A 23,340-nucleotide genomic window follows, 5' to 3' on the forward strand; every position below is an offset into this window, starting at 1 on the left:
TAATTACTTTCTATGTAAAAAGCTCAGGATGTTTTACTAATCACATTTATTTTTCAGGGTTGTGTTAGGGTCGGTTAGGTTTTTTTTATTATATAGAATCAGAGACGATTCTAATTCTATATCATTAATCGTTTTAATATGCCAAATTATGCGAATACTTTTTGGAACGATTGACGTTTTTGGTCAAAGATTCTTTTCATGCTCGCACGTAGGGAATGTCCGACAGTAGGCTTGAAGAAAGAAGAGGCTAAAGCCGAAGAGGCCCCCACTTAATTGTGGCTCAAGAGGGCAACTACAGACTTAATGAGTTATTTTCAAATTCAACAGCATGGTTAAATTTTTTGAGAATAGCTCGTTGGTCATTTGATATTTTTATTGTTTTATTTTTTGTTTTGCTCGTCAATAATTTATAATGTTATTAAGAATGGTAATAATTAAAATAGTTTTCTTTTTGTTACAGGTGACCATCGTTGGATTTGCTATGCCACCCACCAAAGACCAAACATAATTTTTCCTAAAATAAATCGAGTATTACGAAAATTTAATTTTATAAATGATATTTCATTTAAAAGATAGAAAATACTTTAAAATCATGATAGAGTACAATATCATTCCCGATTTCCCGCCCCAATATCATATCATTTTCTAATTTCCTATTACACACAGTTTCCCCACTTTTCATTCTTCATTTCATTCTTATTTCATTCGTAGAAACTAATTATGTTATAATGTTTTTTAATGTCTCTTTTCTTGTTTTAGGTATTAGGATTTAATCAATTATTATATTATGTATTGAATTAATTTTCATTTTATTTTGTTTCAGGATATGATTAATTCCAATCTATTAGTAAGTATTAGATTTTGATCTAGAAAAGGAATATGCTTTCGATGCATTAATTGATTCTTCGCAAATCTAAACTAATCTTTCTGTTTTCTTTTCAGGTTCGTTTCCAGTATTTTTTTCAATGGGTAGCGGGTAGATTCTTTCTTTGCGAAGAAAGGTCTACTTCAGGGATGCGACCCTGCCCACGCGAGCATTGATTCTATCTTACTCCCTAGGATAGAATCATGTCCTTACCAAAAATTCCACCCACACCAAACTATCCTTTTTCAAATATTTTATTGACAGGATGAATTATGTAACGGGGGACCAGAAGTCGACTTATTTATGGTAAACGGTAGTATTTTAATATGTTTATTACTTAATATTGCATCTCTCGTGAGAAAAATCATTGTTAAAATGCACGTTCAATGTTTTTACAGATATCATGGATCAGTGCAAATTATACTTTAGATGGATTGGAAATTATTCAATATAAATATTCGTAACTTATATGATCCTTGTATGTGCATACATTGAAAATTATACTATGGGGTGTTACTTTTCAGTAAAATCTCCGATGTTACTTCAATTCTATTTAGATGCACCCATCGATATTAATTTTCTTATTTGGTATTCCAACTTTTCTCTTCATACTCCATAATTAATGTAAAATTTTTTGGATGTAACTTATAGGGTGGGGCCAAAGAATTAGGTTCTTTAAAAATCGTTCTCTGTTTGATCATTTCTTTCGTTTCAATTTTATTCGGATGTAAGAAGTTTCACATTAAAAGGTCCACTTTTTCTGTTCTTCCCTATCCCTTTGTCTTTTTTGTTGCAGGTTATATAGGAGGAGGACCACACAAAGACTAGAAGAGGAGCTTAGTTATAATAAAATATAGTATAAGACAATAATTAGTATAATTAAATGTATAATTTTATTATATTTATTTTCTCCCCGTAGCATGGTACGCGTGTTATAATTATTTTTAATGCATTTTCTTTGTTTGTAGGTTCCATGGAACAACCCATAATTGCATACTTTTTGTATTATTTTACTTTATTTAATGTAAATTGAAAATTATTATCTATAAAAATAAAAAAAATGTAATTTTCGTATGTGCATGTATCGAAATTATTGAAGTGTTTAGTTTTCAATTAAAATAATCAATGTTACTTAAATTCTTTTCAGATGCATTCATCGTTTTATGTTTGCGTAAGTAAAATTATTGTTAATGCACTTCTATGTTTTTACAGATACCATGGATATTCATGGCATCTTTGCAAATCTAGAATAATCTTTTCTTTTTCTTTTTTCGGTTCGTTTCCAGGCCCGCTTTTCTTCTTCTTCCATACGCCTTTGTTTCTTTTGTTGCAGATTCAATAGGAGAAGGACCACACGAGGACCACACGAGGACCACACGAAGATCTATCTTACTCCCTAGGATAGAATCATGTCCTTACCAAAAATTCCACCCACACCAAACGACCCTTTTTTAATATATTATTGGCAGAATGAGTAAGGAGACAATGCAACACTCCGTCCAAGAGAAGCAAGAAACGAATCAAAAGAGAATTGAGTTATGGTAAATGGTAGTATGACATAATTATTTTTACAGATACCATGGAACAGTACAAAATCACGGAAAGTTCTATCTTGAAAGTCTTATTTTTTCTCTAGTTTTCTTTAGCAATAAATACCATAGAGACGATGCGAAATTCCGTTCAAGAGGAAGAGGAAGTGGATTAAAAAAAGACTAAGTGATGGTAAACGGTAATAGAAGATAATTATTTCAGAAAGAACTCGAAGTATTTTAATCCGTTTATTGGTTCCACATGTATTATAGTTATTTTTAATCAATTTTCTTTTTTTACAGATACCATGGTATCAACCTACCTACAATTATAAACAGTTATTTTTATTGTACTATATTCTAGGTGGACTGCAAAATTATTAAATTGAAAATATTCATAATTTGTAATCTCCGTATGTGTATATATTGCAATTATACTACAGTGTGTTACTTTTCAGTAAAATCATCGATGTTGCTTAAATTCTATTCACATGCATTCCGTGTTTTATGTTGGTGTGAGAAAAATTATTATTAATGCACTTGCATGTTTTTATAGATACCATGGATCACTATAACATCTTTGTAAAACTAAAATAATCTTTTCTTTTTCTTTTCAGGTTCGTTTCCAGGCCTACTTTTCTTTTTATTACCTATACCTTTTTTTTTTTTGGAGGTTAATTACGAAGAAGACCACACGAGGACCACACGAGGACTTAGTTATAATAAAGTATAGTGTAAGTTAATTATTTGTATAATTAAATGTATAATTATATGTATAATTTTAATCTATTTATTCTTCTCCTATCTATATTCTTTGGGGCGAATGTGAAACTTTAATTATAAGTAGGTAGGACCCGGGAATTCAGCTACCTAACTGTAGCTGAAGAGGGTCAACTAGAGGCTATTAAGTTATTTTGACAGGTTCAACGACAGGTTCGAGCTTTTCGGGAATAGCTCTCTAGTCATATTTTATATTTTATTGTATTACTTTATTGCTCGCCATTAATTTATTGTTGTAATTGGAGATGATAGATCATTCTATTTCCTTGGGACACTAAATTAGTGTCTAAATCGTCAAAAAGATGCATAAGTTTTTAGATAGAGTCAAAAACATTAAAATTACCTTATTAACACATTACGTACAGGAGACGAGATATCTTATTTTCAAGACAAAAAATCACGAGAAAACCGAAATGCATTGTAGATTACAATTTATTGACGAACGGCGTTATTCTTACTAATCAATATCTGTCATGTTATTCAATATTGAGAAGAAAATTAAATGGCCGAAAGGGATGGTACTATCTCTAATTTATGCGGCCTTTCAAATGCATTTAAAATTAATAATTTTTGTAATTACAAGAAAATTAAATATAAAGATTTTTTACTTGCTATGATGCAATTATGGATATCGGAAGAAAAAACTCAATAACTACTATTATGGATATTGAACAAAGTATTATAAATACAAGAGATTATGTACGAATCGACCCGCTATATAGACTCTAAGGTAATATGGAACAACAAACCCTTGAGCCAATAATAGGCAAAGCCATAAAGAAATTCCTAACAAAAAAATGTAAAGTCTGTCTGTCCAATGGAAAAAGGAGCGAAACAAAATACTGTTGCAAATTGTGTCAAATACAATATTGCAAAAGCAATGCTATTGACCTAATCCTCAGAAAGTGATGTCTGAGAGACGTCATTTATTTCATGTGCCATTGCCGGACTTTGACGTCTCCGAGACGTTAAGAACAGTCTTTGGCTAACACCGGACAGTATATTATTAGGTTTTAGCTGTTTCGCTCGTGCATCGATGCTGTTTTGTTTAGACTGTTCAGGATACATTACCCCTCTCAACAGTACCTATAACAAAATTGCATCGGCAAACAAGTAAACGTCAAGAATCGCAATGAGAACGGTAATTAGTATAGCAGTGAGCTCGCACGCTGAACGCCATAGGACATATCTGGAATTTTATAAAAATCAGAAATAGTTATCTCAACATGTTTGAATTGAATGCATTATATGAAAGTGACCACGAAAGTCTATTAGGCTGCTCTACTGGTAATAATAAAGTTGAAAATGGTCATCAAAGTGTTCACACTATTGGGTATTCTCAAGTGATGCTTCAGATTCAAGTGAAGCTAGCTCTATTTAACGAAGAGTGCGTAAACGTGCAAAACCTATTATATTTCGAGCAGTGAAGATTCTTACGCAGAGGATGAATGGGGAATTGGAAAGAGGAAAATATTGTCAATATAAAACAAATTACAGCAACTTTCGATATTAATTATTCAGTTCTACAAAGATTGGGTATAAATGAAAACCTCTGTGTGTTTTCCAAGAAGTGTTATGTGATAATTTTTTTGAAATAATAGTTAGAGAAACGAATAGATATGCAACACAAACGAGAATGAAAGAAGATTCGAAAATGAATTCTGGGTATTGAATTCTGGTATGTCAGATCATTATGCCTCGACATACTGTTTTATGCGTAAAACACTGAAATGGTGGAGCAAGCTATTTTTTGGGGATTAGAAATTTGCATAATTAATTCTTATATTTTATACAAATTGGTTAAAAAGCAGAAAAACGAGCAACCACTTAATCACTTGCAATTCCGAAAATATTAGTGAAGCAGATGAAAGAAGATTTTCAGCAGACGCGAAGACCAACAACATCGACCTCCAGTTCGGATGAGATTCGGCTCAATGGAAAGCTCCACGTAATGCTGAGTGGCACAAAAAGAAATTGTAAAGTTTGTTCCATCCGAAACATACCAGGTGGAAGACGCGAAACAACATTATACTGCGATACATGTCCAGACAAACCAAGAATGCATCTTGGACAATGTTTTGTAAATTATCATACCAAAGTAAAATACAGAGATTAGAATTACAAAATTATTCTTAATAGTATAAATATAGACGAACTATCAAAATATAACATTTTTATAAGAAATTTTATGTAGAAGGTAATTTTATTGTACCTATCCCTACCACCTCACCTGGCCGAAAATGTCGTCGACCGTAAAGGGTTAGAATTTTATAAAATATATAATTTATTAGGAAAAATACTAAAATTTCAATTTCGTCTTAAAAAGAATACGTATTCAATTTGATCTTCTTCTTCTTCTTTCTTTAGTTTAGGCAAATTGCCTGTTCCTTAACGACGTTTTTCTGCCTATTGCACTGTTAAATTGTCGCACCATCGTTTTCGTGGGCGTCCCGTGCTTCTGCGGCCTGCCGGTGACTTATCCCGTGCAATTCTGACAATTCTTCTGTTGTCCATTCTACTGATGTGCTCATTCCATTCTTTTTTCCTTTTTAGTATCCATTCGTTGATATTTTTCTCTTTGCATGTTCTTCTTATATCTTCGCTTCTCTCGATCCAGCAGTGTTTTTCCAACTATTCTGCGAAGCACTCTCATTTCGGTTGTCTCTAGTAACTGTTTCGTTTTCGCCGTGTCTGGTCGAGTTTCTGCGGTATATGACATAATAGGTCTTACCATTGCCTTGTAAATTCTTGCTTTGGTCTCAATGTCAATGTTTTTGTTTCGCCATATTGTGTCATTCAAACAACCCGCTATTCTGGATGCCTTCGTTGTCTGTTCTCTTACCTCTGCTTCGACATCACCATATCCTGAGATTTCTATTCCTAGGTATTTAAATCTCATTTCCTGCTGAATAACCTTCCCTTCAATTTCCAGTTTGCATCTTAACGGTGTCTTCGATGTTGTCATGCATTTTGTTTTCTGGGCCGATATTTTCATGTTGAATGATTTGGCTATGCAGTTAAATCGGTGTAGTAAACGTTGTAGATCATCCTCATTTTCGGCCACTAATACAGCGTCATCAGCATAGCATAGGATGGTTATTTCTTCGCTGCCCATTTTATATCCTTTTAGCAGTCTTACGTTTCTTATTATTTCGTCCATGATGATGTTAAAAAGCAGGGGACTTAGGGAATCCCCTTGTCGGATACCACGACCTGCATCAATCGGTTCAGTCAAGGCACCATTTATCTTTGCTTGGATCTTGTTGTTTCTATAGATGTTCTCTATGGTCTTAATAAGATTATTCGGAATTTGTCGGTTATAAAGGAGGTAAATAACATCCTTTAATTGCACCCGGTCGAATGCTTTTTCCAGATCAATGAAACACATATATGCTGGTCTGTTGTATTCAATTGATTTTTCTGTTATCTGTCTTATGATGAAAACCGCGTCTGTGCATGATCTACCTGATCTGAATCCCTGTTGTTCGTCTTCTAGATTCGTTAAGCTGTTAATTTTATTCGTTATGACTTTTGTTGTTAGTTTTAATGAAGTATTTAAAAGATTTATTCCCCTGTAATTTGTAGGTAGTTTTTTGTCTCCTTTTTTAAACATAACTATAGTTGTGCTGGTTCGCCATTCATCAGGTATTTTGTGTTGGCATAGTATTTTTTGGATTAGGAATGTTAACTGTTGTGTGAGACGTTGGCCACCATATTTTAGTAATTCGTTTGGGATGCCATCTTGCCCTGAGCTCTTCCTATTCTTTAGTTTTCGAATAGCTGTTTCTACATCACTGGACTCAATTTGTATGTCGTTTTTAGTTACTATTTCTGGCGTATTTAGTTCCACTTGAGGTTCTTCTGATTTATAGAGTTCTGTTAAGTAACTAATCCAGGTTTCTCTTGTGATCTGATTTGTTTCGATCATTTCGTTGACCTCCTTTCTTTGATTTCTAATAAATCGCCAGATTTGTTTTTGTAGTCCATAGAAGTCACTCTCCATTCTCTTCGAAAAAATCTCCCAATGATGTTGTTTTGTTTGCCTACTAATGTCGCTGCTTGATTCCGATTCGTCTATACATTTCGTATGATTCAGGTGTTCGTAATGTCCTATAGTTAAGGTATGCCATTTTCTTTTTTTTGCATATTTCCTTAATCTCTGGGCGGAACCAAGGAGTCTTGATCATTCTAGCCCGGTTTTTTACAGTTCGTGTTCCCAGGGCTTCGTATGCAGCTTCTAAATGTTGGTTCTTAGTTTCTTCCAGGCTATGTTTATGTTATCTTCTTCTTTTATTGGGTCTTTTTCGATTTTTTCTTTCAACCTGTTCTCGTATAGTTGTTTGGTTGGTAAGTTCCATAGTGACTCGATGTTTATTTTCGATTCTTGAGTTGCTCGTGCAAGATTCCTTTGGGGTTTAAACTTCATTCTTATTTTTGCTAATAGCAGGCTATGATCGCTTCCTACATTCGCGGAGTTTAATGTCCTAACATCTAGTATTTGGTTTGGTTGGACGTATCTGTTAGTAACAATGTAATCAATTGTAGACCTGAAGCCTCTGGTGTTGCTGTATGTAAATTTATATTGTTCCTTATGATTGTAAAATGTGTTATTAATCCTTAGCTCGTTAAATGTGCATAGTTGTGTCATTAGTTCTCATTGTCATTTAACACGTTTTCGTTGAACCTTTGTTTTATTCCAGGTATTATTCATTTCCGATGCGAGCGTTGAAATCTCCAAGGATTATCATTTGTTGGTTACTTGGTAATGATCCGACTAAATTTTGTAGTTGGTCATAAAGGCTTCTCTTTCTTCTTTTGGTTTGTTATCTTCGGGTGCATATATTGACACTACATTTAGTTTTTGGCTTTCCGCCTCCATTTTTATTAACAAGATTCGTGAAGATATGTACATGCATTCTTTTATGTTGTTTTGATACTTTTTTGATATTGCGATGACTACCCCTTCTTTTGCCCTGGTTTGTTTTTCGACTCCACTATATCACCAGGTAGTCGTCATATTGTATTTGCCCTTTGCCTTTCTTTTTTGTTTCTTGTAAGGCGCAAATATCAATATTGTTGTCTTTTAGTTCCTTCAGGGTCTCCTGGTCTTTGTTGTTCAATGATTTTATATTCCAGGTAGCCAAGCGCAATATATGTTTTTTCTTCCATTCTTTATTCCTTTTACTTGCATGGGTCGTCATCGTTAAATCCGTCCTTTTCCGAGGCATACTTTTGTCCTTTTGAGCAGATTTCCTTTTTTACGTTGGGTAGGGAGCTAGCCTGACCCAACAACCTTCCTCCTTTTCCCGGGCTTAGGACCGGCAACATGATCGCTGATTTCGATGTTCCATCGATCATGCAGGCGGAGTTTGCAAACTCAATAGTTTGTAAATGTAAATACTTTTGACGAATAAGTAAAATTAAATTTTTCCTTGAAAATGATTCTAAAAATAGTTTTTAAATATTTAAAGTAATTTTTTCGGATACTCAATCTCTGGTAAACATTCATAAGGAAATACACTATATTCAGAAATTTCTAAAGTTGTGATATTTTAAACATGTAAAATATTGTAGATTCCTGAAAATCCGATCATTTTCTGATTTTATATTATAATTCAAAAACTATAAAAAAATAACAGAAATTGACTAACTTTAATCAAAAATTTTATTTGGTAAACGATTTAACACTAGATTACCTAAGGAAGTCATTTTGACTGCTTTAAAATTTCAATTAGAACAATAGTTATGTATATAATGACACAATTTCTTAGAACTTTGTGACTTTTTGTACAACATATAAATGCGTTTATTAATAATTGTATTTACCTCCTCCCTGCCCTCCTCCTACATTTCCTGTATATATATGTTATGTCTATATTGCCCAAAAGCAGTAATTTTGACTACATGTGAAATTTTAAATAATCAAATGAATCTTATTATTGAATTGAGTAAATTTCTTATATGACCAGTTCGAATCTGTATTGAAATAACAGTACATGATAAATTGTCGATATGGGTGTATATTTGATAAGTTGCAGTTGCTCAATAAGTATTAGTATGGTCGAGGACAAGTTACAACGCGCAGCCGGACAGCGGAGAGGGGACAGCAGCGGCTCGATACATGGGAATCCATTTGCATAAAATGTACAAATAATAATTGTATGAAATATTTTAAGAAATAATATTATTTTAAGATAAGTACAGGATACTCTCTAATCTTAGTTTACAGAAGATAGATGAAAGATTGTAGCGTTATAGAATCTGAGGAATAAAGTCCTCTTAAGAGAAAGGATCAGGAAATTGTTTCTAAACAAATAACACGTGGTGGTTTAGACTGGGAGGATTCTGAGAACCTTTGAACGTGCTCCCACTCTAAAGCGTCACTTATGCTTGGAAGAAAAACGGTTGATGACCAATGATGGATCGGAAAAGAACTAGGACTGCCCTGCGTCTCCTTTCCCCTCCATCGGAAGTATGACCGATGCATAGGATATAAACACAGGAAAAAAGGAAAAGAGTAAGTTCTTATTAGTTCCTATAGTGGCCTTTATACGTCTTATTAGGCCTTATGATAGTATTATTACGTCTTATGTCTTATGTCTTAAGTCCTTTTATGTCTTCTTACGTCTTATGTATTAAGTCTTTTTAAGTCTTATGTTTACATTTTTCTAATTTCAATCCAGTAACACCAATAATCAAAACAAGTGTGAAAAATCTCATATTAACATTTTAAATAAAAAAAAAAGTTTATCTTACCATAATATCGATTGATTGAACAACTGAAACCTTTATCTCTATCTTAATAGTACTGCATTCAGTGAAACATCCACAAGTTTAAAAAAAGATATTTTATTGCGGTTGTTTAATCTAAAATGCACAAACAAAGTAACGTATAAGAAGTAACTGACCATTACTTTTAATGAGGTAAATATAACCACTTGTTAATTAACCCGATTGTTATACGAATTTCAACGTTTCCACAGAATCCAATTCTGAAGCATTAATTTGTATATTAATGCAAAACTGATTTCTTCTCTTCCTTTATGTTTTGATATTCCAGGTTATATTGACAGGTTCAACCACGTCAGCTTGACTTGAAACCAGTTTGCGTTTCCGTATCAACGTCATATCTGCTATGTATACATCTACATTAATGCACGTTTGATATAACAAAATAAAATTAAAACGTGTACCTTAGAATTATTCATACGTCAAGAATACAATTTGAAATAAACTTTTACAATGATTTGAAAAACATTTTAAGCTACAATTTATTTATTAACAATTCTCTTAATCTCATGTTCTTGAAGCATTAATTATACGAATAGCTCGTTAATAGTTAGACGATATTCTGTAAAACCATAACCTTTTCAAGGATATTGACATATATATATTTTTATTTAATTATGTTTTATATTACAATTACTCTACGTGAAAAAAAAAAATTAAGATCACTTTCTTGTATATTCAATGTTTTTTCGATTTATTCTAGCTTGCTAAATCGCTGTCGATAAAAAAGAAATAGGATAAAAAAATTAATTAAGAAAATTCAATTATTTTCTTTCCTCTTCAAAATATACGTCTTCTGAAGAGATTAACACTAAAGATTTCTTTCAGGATCTTCTCGTAATATAAATTATAATAGATATTCTCTGTAAAATATCACTTGATATTATAGAATTCTCAGGAGAAGAAACAAATTCTCTTTCTTTTCTCTTCTCACTCGTTCGACGGAATATAATCGTGAAATTAAGCTTCTGATGTTCCATAACATGTATATTCAGATTTATGCAAAAATAGTATGGGCTGTAGTAGGTGCACGGATGAATCTGGAATATTGAACGGAAAATTTGATCTATGCGATCGTGAACGAACAAAAAAAGTTTGCGCGATCGTTTGATCAAAGGATATAAATTGTTTCGTTCGTTTTATAAGCGTAACGCTTAGTCTATGGATATTGCGTAAATTTAATCCTTACTCTATTTCAGCGTCAAAGCGATAACGTAAGCTAGAATCTCCTGCGTAGTAACGAATGTCGAACCATGAATCAGTATTTTCTACCGAGTATTGGAACTAAAGGGTAAAAGAATAAAAAATGAAAAAAGGAAGAAACAACAAAGATTTCGCTTAAATTTTTATAATAACAGTAGAAAGTTGTAAACCATGATAAATTTTACTTCTCTAATATTTCACGATCATTGACTAATAGAAATTTTCATTATTTCCATTTCATAAGTATCTAAAATAAACTGTAATCGAAATTTAACACGTTCGTCGCCACGTCACCCAGATCTGGGTGACGGGTATGCTTCCGTGGAGGCCCCGTCACCCAAATATGGGTGACGCTCTTCTTATTCAAGTTAATACGACTTTCAGGTGGATTTTTAAAACGAATTTATTTGAATCAGTATTGAAATATAAATATAGGATATATAACATAAAAATACTACAAATATACATATTATACTATACATTTTACAAATTTATATAAGATAACATATTGCATTATACTATCTCGTATGGTGTGCGTTGAAACATTGTAAACATATTTGTGGTGAATTCGGACACTTGGAACAATAGGTCGTAGTTTTTTTTATTAAATATTAGGTCTACCGGAAAGTTCTGTCCGTTTTTAGAATGAAACAAAAGGAAAACAATTTTTTAGAATGCAACAAAAGGTAGACCTGATAACAAAGTATCAAAAGGAAAATTATCGAAGTATCGAATGAATATCAAAGTATTGAATGGAATATTATGAATGTTATGAATGGAAAACGATACTCGAGTGCCTAAACGAGTTACATCCCTGCTATTTCCCGCTTATCACTTTGTTTATGTTTTTAAATCGAATCTTGATGCTTATGGCACGCTATTTCTTTATTTATTGTCAAAAATAATGAAACTTGAATAAAAAAAAATAATTAATTTTAACAGTAACTATTATTATTTAGTGGAGAGTAAAAATAATGAATTAATTTTGTGCCTCGTCATAAAATTAATTAGAATAATTAATTGATATTAATTTTTTGCCTCACAAAAATTTATTTGTATATCAAATTGAATACGTATTCTCTTTAAGACGAAATTTAAAATTTAAATATTTTTCCTATTAAATTATGTATTTTATAAAATTTTAAATTACTTACTTTTTGTCTCGTAAAAATTTATTAGTTTATGAAATTAAATACATATTTAAAAAAGAAGAATTTTATATCCACACATAAAATTAATTCAAGATATATATGAAAGGATATTTTAAAAACGTGGAATTTATTTTTTGTCTATACATAATTTTAATTCATTTTTATTATGTTATAAGAAAACAGTAATGCATTCTGATTCATCTTCGAAGACTTAAAAATTGTACGAAAAAAATTGAACAATTACCAAGTGGTGCGTTAGCGTAAGTAGTAACGTCTTCGCTTCTCGCGCTGGGTATTAACGTTCGATTCTTCGTGGGGGAATTATTTTTTTTATAATTTTTCTATCCTTAGGTTATATAAATTATTTTTACATTTCCTAATTTCTAATTATATATAGAAAAAATTGAAATTATTACAAAAAAATTAAAAGCAATAAATTTTTTTACATCTTGCACAAATAAAGGAAGATTTATTACTTAAATTACAAATTCATCCTGTAAATATCATCATAAAAATTTCTCGTTTCGGCACGTTAAAAATTAATTTTTGTTATTTATTGGATATTTTTTAATTTATAATTAGTAATTTTATTACTCAAGTAATAATGTTGATTTCTTAATAAAATTTATATCGTTTGTGCAAAATTTGAAAAAAATCTGAGGTTGGACTCACTGACCGTCTCAATGTTAAGGATAGAAAAACTTATAAAAAAAATAATTCCCCCACAAAGAATCGAACGTTAATAACCAGCGCGAGAAGCGAAGACGTTACTACTTACGCTAACGCACCACTTGATAACAGCTCAGTTTATTTCGTATAATTCTTAAGACTTCGAAGATGAATCAGAATGCATTACTATTTTCTTATAACATAATAAAAATGAATTAAAATTATGTATAGACAAAAAAAAAATTCTACGTTTTTAGAATATCCTTTCATATATATCTTGAATTAATTTTATGTGTGGATATAAAATTCTTCTTTTTCAAATATGTATTTAATTTGATATACAAATAAATTTTTGTGAGGCAAAAAATTAATATCAATTAATTATTCTAATTAATTTTATGACGAGACACAAAATTAATTCATTATCTTTACTCTCAACTAATTAATAATATTTTCTGTTAAAATGAATTATTTTTTTTTTTACTCAAGGTTCATTATTTTTGACAATACATAAAGAAACGACGTGCCATAAGCATCAAGATTCGATTTAACAATAAGATCGATGCGCTTATACGCCGATATATAGATATACAGAACGCCCGACGATCGATGGCCAAGATGAAAATTCTGGCTACCGAATGAAAAAATAGAATGAAAGAAATATCGGTTTTCTTTCTCACTCGCACTCGTATACAGAACGCTCAACAATCGATGGCCAAAACAAAAATACTTGTTATCGCATGATAAATAAAAAGAGATAAATATTGGTTTGTTCTCTCAATCGCACTTCCATTCAAGACCGAGAGTCCCGAAGATTGCCGAAGATCCTTCGTTTGTGTATTAGTGCACACGGACGCTCCCACGCACACTAGCATACTAGTGCGCTCGCGTGTAAAAACCGACAGAGGGGTAAGACTTGCTTTCCTCCTACTCTACAATTATTATTTTTCAATATTTTTCGCTTATTGTTGCAAATACAAAGTTTAACTATAGAAAATTTTTTATGTATTTTTTAATTCTCTACAACTTTTGTTTAAAACTTTTTTCGATTAAATGCTTAGATTCTAAGATAAGGCCATTTTTTACCATTTTTCACCCTGTTTCTCAAAACCTCGGATGTTGATTTTAATAAAATTAGCACCATTCTATTCAGCTTCGTCAACTTACTCTTAGATCAAATTTTGAAGCTGTTAGTAAAAAAGGTCGATGTTTGGCCCGCGTTGACTAGCTTAATAAAGCACGTATGCACTTATTTCGTCGCAAAGTACCCCCTCCTTTCTTCTTACACTAGAGAGCTCCCTTACCTTTGTCTCCGCTACAACTACGCAAAATATCGCCGCCTACTTAGACGCATTATCGGTTCTTCAATGCGCGTTATTCTCGCTGCCAGCAACCTCAACTTGGGTGTAGCCTGTACCGCTGCAACTCTATCCTACATTAGTAGACCGGCAAGCACTGTAAAGAGAAACCGCTACTCGCGGTAAAAAGAATGGTTGTGTCCTTGCACAACCCCTTCAAACTTAGTAAAGAGCGCGGTTGTGTCCTTGCACAACACCATCAAAGTTAGTAAAGAGCGAGGTTGTGTCCATGCACAACCCCATCAAACTTACACGTCGGTAGCTCGGAAGCACACCACAAAGAACAACACAGCTCTCACTTAAAAAGGCCAATATGGCGTCACTTTCCTTTTCCAGAAACAAACACTTTCTCTCGCTATCCAGATCTGGTCTGCCGCGTGCGCCCTCGGGACCAAGGCTCCACGCACGCATCATCCCTCCAACATACAACAGGACGCACTCACATGTACCTGGCATGCTAAGGCGGTCCTACATGTATCTCTAATGTCCCTTCGCGCCCTCATAACTCAACTGAGGCAGTCGTGGCCGATCCTATTTAGGGTGTAATTCTAACCAACTTAATATCTCAACGCCGTCGCTATCTAACCTATTCGGCGCGCAATACAAATCGGTCAAATGTCCTAATTTCACCGAACAATTAGCAATAATATTAGTTATTGCTGGGACATTTAAATTATTTAAATTTCTACCGGTAATCACAGGCTTAGCCGATGGTTCGCAAAGTAAATTAGAGGTTGACGGAGTACATAAAATTTCATTTGCAGGCAATTCATATCCGTTTTGAATCATTTTTCTTCGCAGTTAATGAACCCTACAACGTTTTGCATTAGAGTGCATTATGGTTTCCTAATTTTCCTCATTATTATCCTTATTTTCCTTATTTCTTTTCCTACGAAGACGATAATCTTTACATTTCTCTGCATTAGATTTAGGCATATTGAAAACTTAAACAGAAATTTTAATGTATACTGATCCTGGTCAATAAGAAAGCTGCAAGAGTTTATAGTTTTATAATAACTTCAAAATTAAAATAATTAAAATAATTAAAATAATGTAAATAAATTTTCAATAAATAATAAATAATTAAATTTAAACTATAGATAAATGTAAACGCTTAATCTTAATTTTTATATTGTTGCTAAGGAGAATAGTTGAAGATCTACGTCCGATCTGCACTATTGTTTATTAATTTAAATCGCAACGTGTCCATCAACTTTCTGTACGATTTTCTGGCCAATCTTTAGAGAATCTGAAAACTTAAGCCACACAACATTTACTTCTCCTTCTTCATTGTATTCAATATGAAATAACTACAATTTTCCCGAATGCCAATATACTCTACATTTGTAAATAAAATAAAATATAACTTTAATAAAAACTTTAATAAAATAAAGATATTAAATACAATTTAAATAAAATACAGTAAATAAAAAAATTAATATAATAAAACAACAAATAAGAAAAAAGAAAAACTCTTGGTTAAATCAATACAAAGTATAATACTATATTGGCTCGTCAGGCAAAAAGCCTTGTAGCATAAAAGCTCTGGTTGATAAATTAAATATATTAAGGAATTGCGGTTTTAACAAAAAATTAAACACGTATCTCACCTCTTGCTCACTCCGCTTGTATACGGATTCAACAAAAAGGTTGACCTCGTTTATGGAAGTATAAGGAATACTCATACTTTTCTTATTTCGCTTCTAGCTTAAATCGCTTTGTTCGTCGCTTTCTTTGTAAATTCTTCTCTGTTTATCTAAGACATGTCATCGTAGGCGTCCAGTGGAAGAATAGGACGAGTGCTTTATTTAATTGGCCCATCAGGGTGTACTTAGCAACGGTTTAAAAAGTGGGGAGGGACGATAAGAAAATTTCGTTATTTTCAATATTTTCGAAATGATTCAGCCGCGTATTTCGAATATACGCTAAAAATATATAATCTTTATAAATGGTACATAAATCGTTATTACGTTGAGTGCCTCACGAATTCTGAAGGAAATCCTCGTCAGGCTACGCTCGTTATTTAGTATTGAAAAAGAAGTATAACTTCAAAACAATCAAAATAAATTAATATTGCACAATACGTTTCCATTCTTTTATGCTACACTCTCCATATTTTTATAATTAATAACAGATTACCTATCACAATGTTAACATATTATTATTATTATTATTATCATTAATAATTTTCCTTGTTACTTTTTAATTTTCCTAGTTTATTTTTTAATTAATGTTATTATTATTACATTATTAGTATTATATTATGAATTTTATTTTTACATAGATAAAAATACACGGCGTTAACGTAAATATCCACCAAAGCTACATCCGATAACATCATTATCCCTCCTTTGACCATAACAATTCTACAATCCAAACCGTAAATTCTATAAAAATCTTTCTTTCAATTGAAGGTTTTGTTTTAATAAAATGATTCTACTCATTATTTTCATTAAAACATTTAACTCACTTATGATTTGTTACTTTTAGGCATCCTACGCAATTTGTTCCGTTACCACAACAAGCCTATCTCTTCTTTGTTTTTGTCCATAATATTTATATCCAAGATCGTAATTGTGGTGTATACATCGGTCACTTTCATTTAATATAGTTTGTTTATACATGGTATACCATCTATAACACATTTGAAATCGGAGTTCATATAAAATTGAAGTTTCGAAATCATTGGGGAATAAAATGATCGTTGACTAGTTTTTAAAATCTATTGTGTATGGATAACTTGTTTTAATTAGATATATAATCGTATGAATATATGACGATATTATGAGAAACAGGTTTTTCAGCTTTTTCTACTATTTTAGGAAATTTATCTTCAAATTGGTCAAAACTAACATCAAAGATAGGTATTCTTTTATTTGTCTTATGACTGATCTTCTTACTGGTCTCGGTTTTACATTTGTATTTTGCATCGAATCGTACGGTAAAACAATCGACGATACCGTATCGAACTCTTGATTTTTCTTTAAATAGGTTTCCATCTGATAAATATTTTATGACTACGTATCAATCGATAAACTATTTAGAGATTCGGTATCGTATTGTATCGATAGACTTAGATTCATTGATTCGGTTGCGTAATCCTACTCAAGCGGTGAGTGAGAATCGTTTCGAGACATTTCGAGACGTATCGACGCGTGCCGAGATATAGCGACAAAGAAACATCTTAGTTACGGTGTAACAAAGGAACGCAGCGAGCTCCTTGCAGGGCGCTTTCTTTCTTCTAGCACGCGTTCTCCCACTATTTCTATTAGTCTAATCATATGCATCGACAGCTAAGTTGTCTAGCTTTATGGTAACTGGTCCGCGCGTTGCATCGTCTTTTCTACAAAAGCCCGTGCTTTCGTGCTTTAATGCTATTCTACCACGAGACCTACGAGCGATCACATCGAAGAGAACTACACTCCTGCGCTACTATTACATCAGTGGAACAAAGGAACAAAGAAGAAGGCACTGCTATATATAGAATTATATTCTGCTTTTGGAATACCATCATCATCGATAGCTGCCGATAAGCAAGCCAGCGACACCACATCATCAACTGTATTTCAACCAGGGTTTTTATGCCCAAAGGCTTTTCCCTTCAACGAGCTAAATAAATTGTACTTATTAGTACTGACTGGGCTCAAAAAATATATTTTAATTTATTTTCACCTACCCTCATTCCTCATCCACCTACAAGTGCATTTTCAACGACAAGAAAACCACCGGAGTACCGATACAAGGCGTCGGTCGTTCAACAGATAACACATGTAATTTGTAGTACTATCCGTCCGGTTGTGCAGTTTGTCCGTTGTCGAACTAAAAATGTCCATTTATATATCCGGGATCCGCTCAGGTTCCTCATGGTAAATGAAATGTAGTTTTCTCCAAAAAAAGATGTTCTGGGAATCGAGAAAACTTCCCATTAATGTCTAGCGTCCTTTTTCGACCTGCCGATTTAGCCAGCTCCTAAAACGTTCTTTCGGATTCTCTTCGATCTATGTTTTTCTGTAAATATGATATTAACGCAATCCTTGCTAATTCCTAAAATAAAGACTCGAGTCATTTATATCCCTAAGACCCATCGATACTGATACGAAACCACTCTAATCATATTCCGGTTACAAAAGAGAACCTTTTTTCTAAAGAAAAAATGTAGATCTTGAAATTTAAATAAACACCCAAACATATAAATCAAACGAAATTAAATGAATCCGAAATACTATTTAATCTGGCCAAACTGAACAATTATGTCGATGCTTAAAGAACTGAATATTTCCTTTTTAAATTTGCGTTTCTATATAACATTTAATCAAGCTGGTATATAATGTTAATGTGTAATGATTAAACGAGTGAAATAAATAATTAATTAAATAACCCTGTGACATATACAAATAAAATGCGCGTCGACGCGTCCGTAGAATACCATTTAATTTGAGTTAATTGAGAACACTCATGTACAAGCTCAGACACAAGGCGTTTTATTTTGAAAGTTACACCGCTTTATAACATTTAATAAAGTTGATAATTAATTTAGTAATACCAAAAATAATTATTTAACCCTTTGCGGACCGATCGCTCTTCACCATTTCATTCCAGCAGGTCCGTGCTGGATTCGCAAGTGCGTACCAGCTGATCCGCACATATTTCACTAGTCGCTTATCCGCTTAGTAGCATTTCCTTTAGAAAACATTTATGACCTTACTAACGTAACGTACTAATGATAAGATGTAAGATTGAGACATAGTCAGGTGAAACTTGATACAGAACACAAAGCGGCAGAACACAAAGCGATGTCGAGTCCCACTTGACATAGGACCGCAAAGGGTTAACAGTTTTACCATAAAATAATAATTTAATAGTTTTACCATAAAAAATATATAATAGGTTTACCATAAATTAATAATTTAATAGTTTTGTAACGTGTGGTACTTCTAAAAGAATTTACATATGTAGGGGAACGAGGCATGTATTACACTTCCAAGTCGTTCACTTCTATATTGTTTTTCATACACACATGACATCTTTTTGCAGAATGTTGCTTTTTATTTTTCGCAGGTATATATTCGGAAAATGGGCCCAATGTTTTACCTATTTATTTCCCTGTATCAACCAACCATTTCTTCTCTTGAGTTTTTCGTGCTTATTACTTAAACATCCTTCTTGTCATGCCAGCGTAAGGATAGGATACTTCTACAAGACAGTGTTCTTACTTATCCTTTTTTTAGCTTGTACGATGCCAGCTCCTTTATTATATTTTTCCGATTTTCTTCTCACCGTTCCAATATTTGTATTCTTCACTTGCAAAATTTCGTATAAATTAGGAGACGAATACCAATTGTCTAGGAACAAGGTTTATCCTTTCCCTAAAATGGGTTTGACTAGTTGAATAACAACACTCATCGATACAGGTTCATTACTTCCTTGAAGTACGTCTTGTCCTGTATATATTTTAATCCTTTCGCTACGGGCGAGTTCTCCGACGTGGTACTTCCGCTGAACTGAGTGCTGCGTCATCACCACACGCTACGCGACGCCGACCGTCGCTTGAGTACCGCGGCGGAGAACCCATGCTGATTGAATGTTTTCGAACGAAAAAATTTTTCTTCAAAGGGTATTTGTAAATAAAGGTAATTCCAGGGTATGTATAACGTCTTGCATGATGCGCTCTTTAATTTACATTGGCATTGTCATTAATACATTGCAATTTACAGTGGCATCTTATGGAGGGCCACTATAGTGGCCCGTAGTAGCGAAAGGGTTAAATCGATAGTAATACCCAGAATTCATTTTTGAATCCTTTTCCATTCTCGTTTGTGTTGCATATCTATTCGTTTCTATAACTATTATTTCAAAAAAATCATCACATAATACTTCTTTGAAAACACAGAGAGATGTTCCATTTATACTGAATTTTCGTAGATTTGAACAATTGATACCTGAAGTTACTGTAAATTGTTTTATATTAACAATAATTTCCTCTTTCCAATTCCCCATTCATCCTCTGCTTTAGAATCTTCACTGTTCGAAATAGGTTATGCACGTTTACGCATTCTTTGTTAAAAAGAGCTAGCTTCACTTAAATCTAAAGCATCACTTGAGATTACCCAACAGTATGAACACTTTCATGAACATTTTCAACTTCATTATTACCGGTAGAGCGACCTAATCGACTTTCATGGTCACTTTCATATAATGCAATCGATTCAAACATGTTGAGATAACTATTTCTGATTTTTATAAAATTCAGATATGTGCTATAGCGTTCGGCGTACGAGCGCGCTCACTGCTATGCTGATTACCGTTTTCATTACGATTCTTGATGTTAATTCCAATAATATACTGCCCGGTGTTACCAAAGATTGTTCTTGACGTTTCGGATACGTCAAAGTCCTGCAATGGCACATGAAATAAATGACGTCTCTTAGACATCACTTTCTGAGGATTAGGTCAATAGCATCGCTTTTGCAACATCGTATTTGACACAATTTGCAACAGTATCTTGTTTCGCTCCTTTTTCCATTGGACAGACAGACATTAAATATTTTTGTTAGGAATTTTTTCATGGCTTTGCCTATTATTGGTTCAAGGGTATGTTGTTTCCTATTACCCGAGAGTCTATATGGCGGGTCGATTAGTACATGATCTTTTGTATTTATAATAATTTGTTCAATATTCATAATAGTTGTTATTGAGTTTTCTTCTTCCGATATTCATAATTACATCACAGCAAGTAAAAAATCTTTATATTTCATTTTCTTGTAATTATAAAAATTATTTATTTTAAATGCACTTGACAGGCCGCTGTTAATTAGATATAGTACCATCCTTTTTGGCTAATTATTTTTCGGAGAAGATATCTACATCTAGCAGCAGCAAGGCCCCGCGAAACATTGATCTTCCATAAATGCTTCAGTGCGACCAAGTTATGTGGAGACTGGTATCGTGAACCGGATTTCCTCAATATCAAGCAGCAAAAAACAAATATAAATGTTGCAGCGCGGATCGTCCGAAAAATATCGAAAATCACGATTATGACAACGATTCTTATCAGCCAATGTTGAATAATATGACAGATATTGGATAGTGAGGTTGAAACCGTTCATGTATAAATTTTAATAATCTACAATGCATTTCGGTTTTCTCGTGATTTTTTTCTTTAAAACTAGATATCTCGGCTCCCGTACGTAATGTGTTAATAAGGAAATTTTAATGATTTTGACACTATCTAAAAACTTATGCATCTCTTTGACAATTCAGACACCAATTTGGTGTTCCAAGGAGATAGAATGATCCTTCATCTCCAATTACAACAACAAATTAATGACGAGCAAAAAAGTAATACAATAAAATATAAAATATGACTAGTCTTTTCGCGTCGAACAGCGTCTTTAGGCGCTAAATTATAGACGCTTTCCCTGAGCGAAAAACGTGTTTAGGCGCTAAACTAAAGACGTTTTTCTGAAGCGAACGGCGCCCATAGGCTTTGTGCATTTGTTTTGCATTTTTTGCTATTAATAACTGCAAATAATGGCCAATAATTCGTTTTTCTTCGACGCGTTAACAGCAAATGCTTCTTGAGCAGAGATTTTTCGTATAATCGAATAATTTTATCCATAATTTGTCATTCGATGGTTGGCGAGATCGACGTGTTGTTCGCTTGTAGATTATACGACGCCACAATAATTTTCTAAGCACTCAATAATTGAGAAGGACGATGGCATCGCAGATAAAATCTCGCGATAACACTAGGTGTAACACCTCTCCTATGTCTCAGATCTGTACCGAAAAACCTGTTTAATGTTTGCTCAATCGCCATGTCCGTCCACACACTGCACCAAGCTTTGTCAGACTTTCGCACCGTAAATACTCCTCCGTTGTGAATCATCGGTATTCATCGTCGGTCATTGTCAGCTCTATGTTGACCATATCTTGAAGATATATTTGAACGCTTTTAGAGTAGTTGAAATGGCCTGCAGCATGGAAAATTTGCAACATTTTACGAATACTTTGAAGGTGTAATTTCCAGTTGCCTGAGCATTCGGCCTCCATAAACTGCAACGCAATTACAACACACTTAAAGTACTGCATCCTCAGTTTGCTGTAAGGTCCTCGATTTTTTAAAATTGCCAATTGTGTAGTTAAGTGCGCTGTCATCGAAGTAATCGAACGTTCCGATTGGCAATCGCCGATAGTCGGAGGTTCTGTACCCCAACTTTGGAGAAAAGCTTTAACATCTTTGTCGTATTGTTGACCGTATTTCACCTTCGATTTCACGGCAGATCAATACTCTCAGAGCGATAAATGTCAAGATATGAGCACGCATCGCACGAGCATAAGCATGCCCAGTCAACATATTTTTCACTGATGCAAGAGCGTATGTTACTGCCCAGATGTCTTCAAGTCCGCTGCCATTCGTAATGTGACCGATCGAGCCCAAGTAGGATATGAGCAAGTGGAACCCACCTAAGCGAATCACAACGTCTTTCAGTGTATCATGTGCAGCTACAATCGCACGAACTTTATAGTACAATGGTTGGTCGAATGTTACGAAACACGTTTTCTGATTAATTCGACGAGCCTCAACTAGAGCGGTGCGTAAAGCTGTGTTAATAGTGCTCATATTGGAAGAGGAGGCTGATTGATGAAAGGCAGACAAACAACTTTGGAAAGATCATAAGTGTTATCCGTCGTTAAAACCTCCATAAAACCTTTCCACTCGGTACATTTTCTATGTTGCAGTGCTTTGCCCCTAGATATGTCGAGTATGCGGCGGGCAATTCTGGCAAATCTATGGAAAAGAGTTTCCTTATGTCAGCGTACTCGATATTTCCAATCCGCTCGAATGGCCTGTCCATGGTATGATTCGCACTATTGTCTGTGACGATATCGTGCAGCTAATATTTTTGAGGCACTTTTTAATTTTTCGTCCGACCTCATAGCTTAGTTTTCATAGCTTAGCAGTGGTACGTATTGTAGCCATCCAAAGTTTCAAC

Source organism: Polistes fuscatus, unplaced genomic scaffold (assembly GCF_010416935.1).
Source record: "Polistes fuscatus isolate 324 unplaced genomic scaffold, CU_Pfus_HIC Scaffold30, whole genome shotgun sequence".
Taxonomy (NCBI): Eukaryota; Metazoa; Arthropoda; class Insecta; order Hymenoptera; family Vespidae; genus Polistes; species Polistes fuscatus.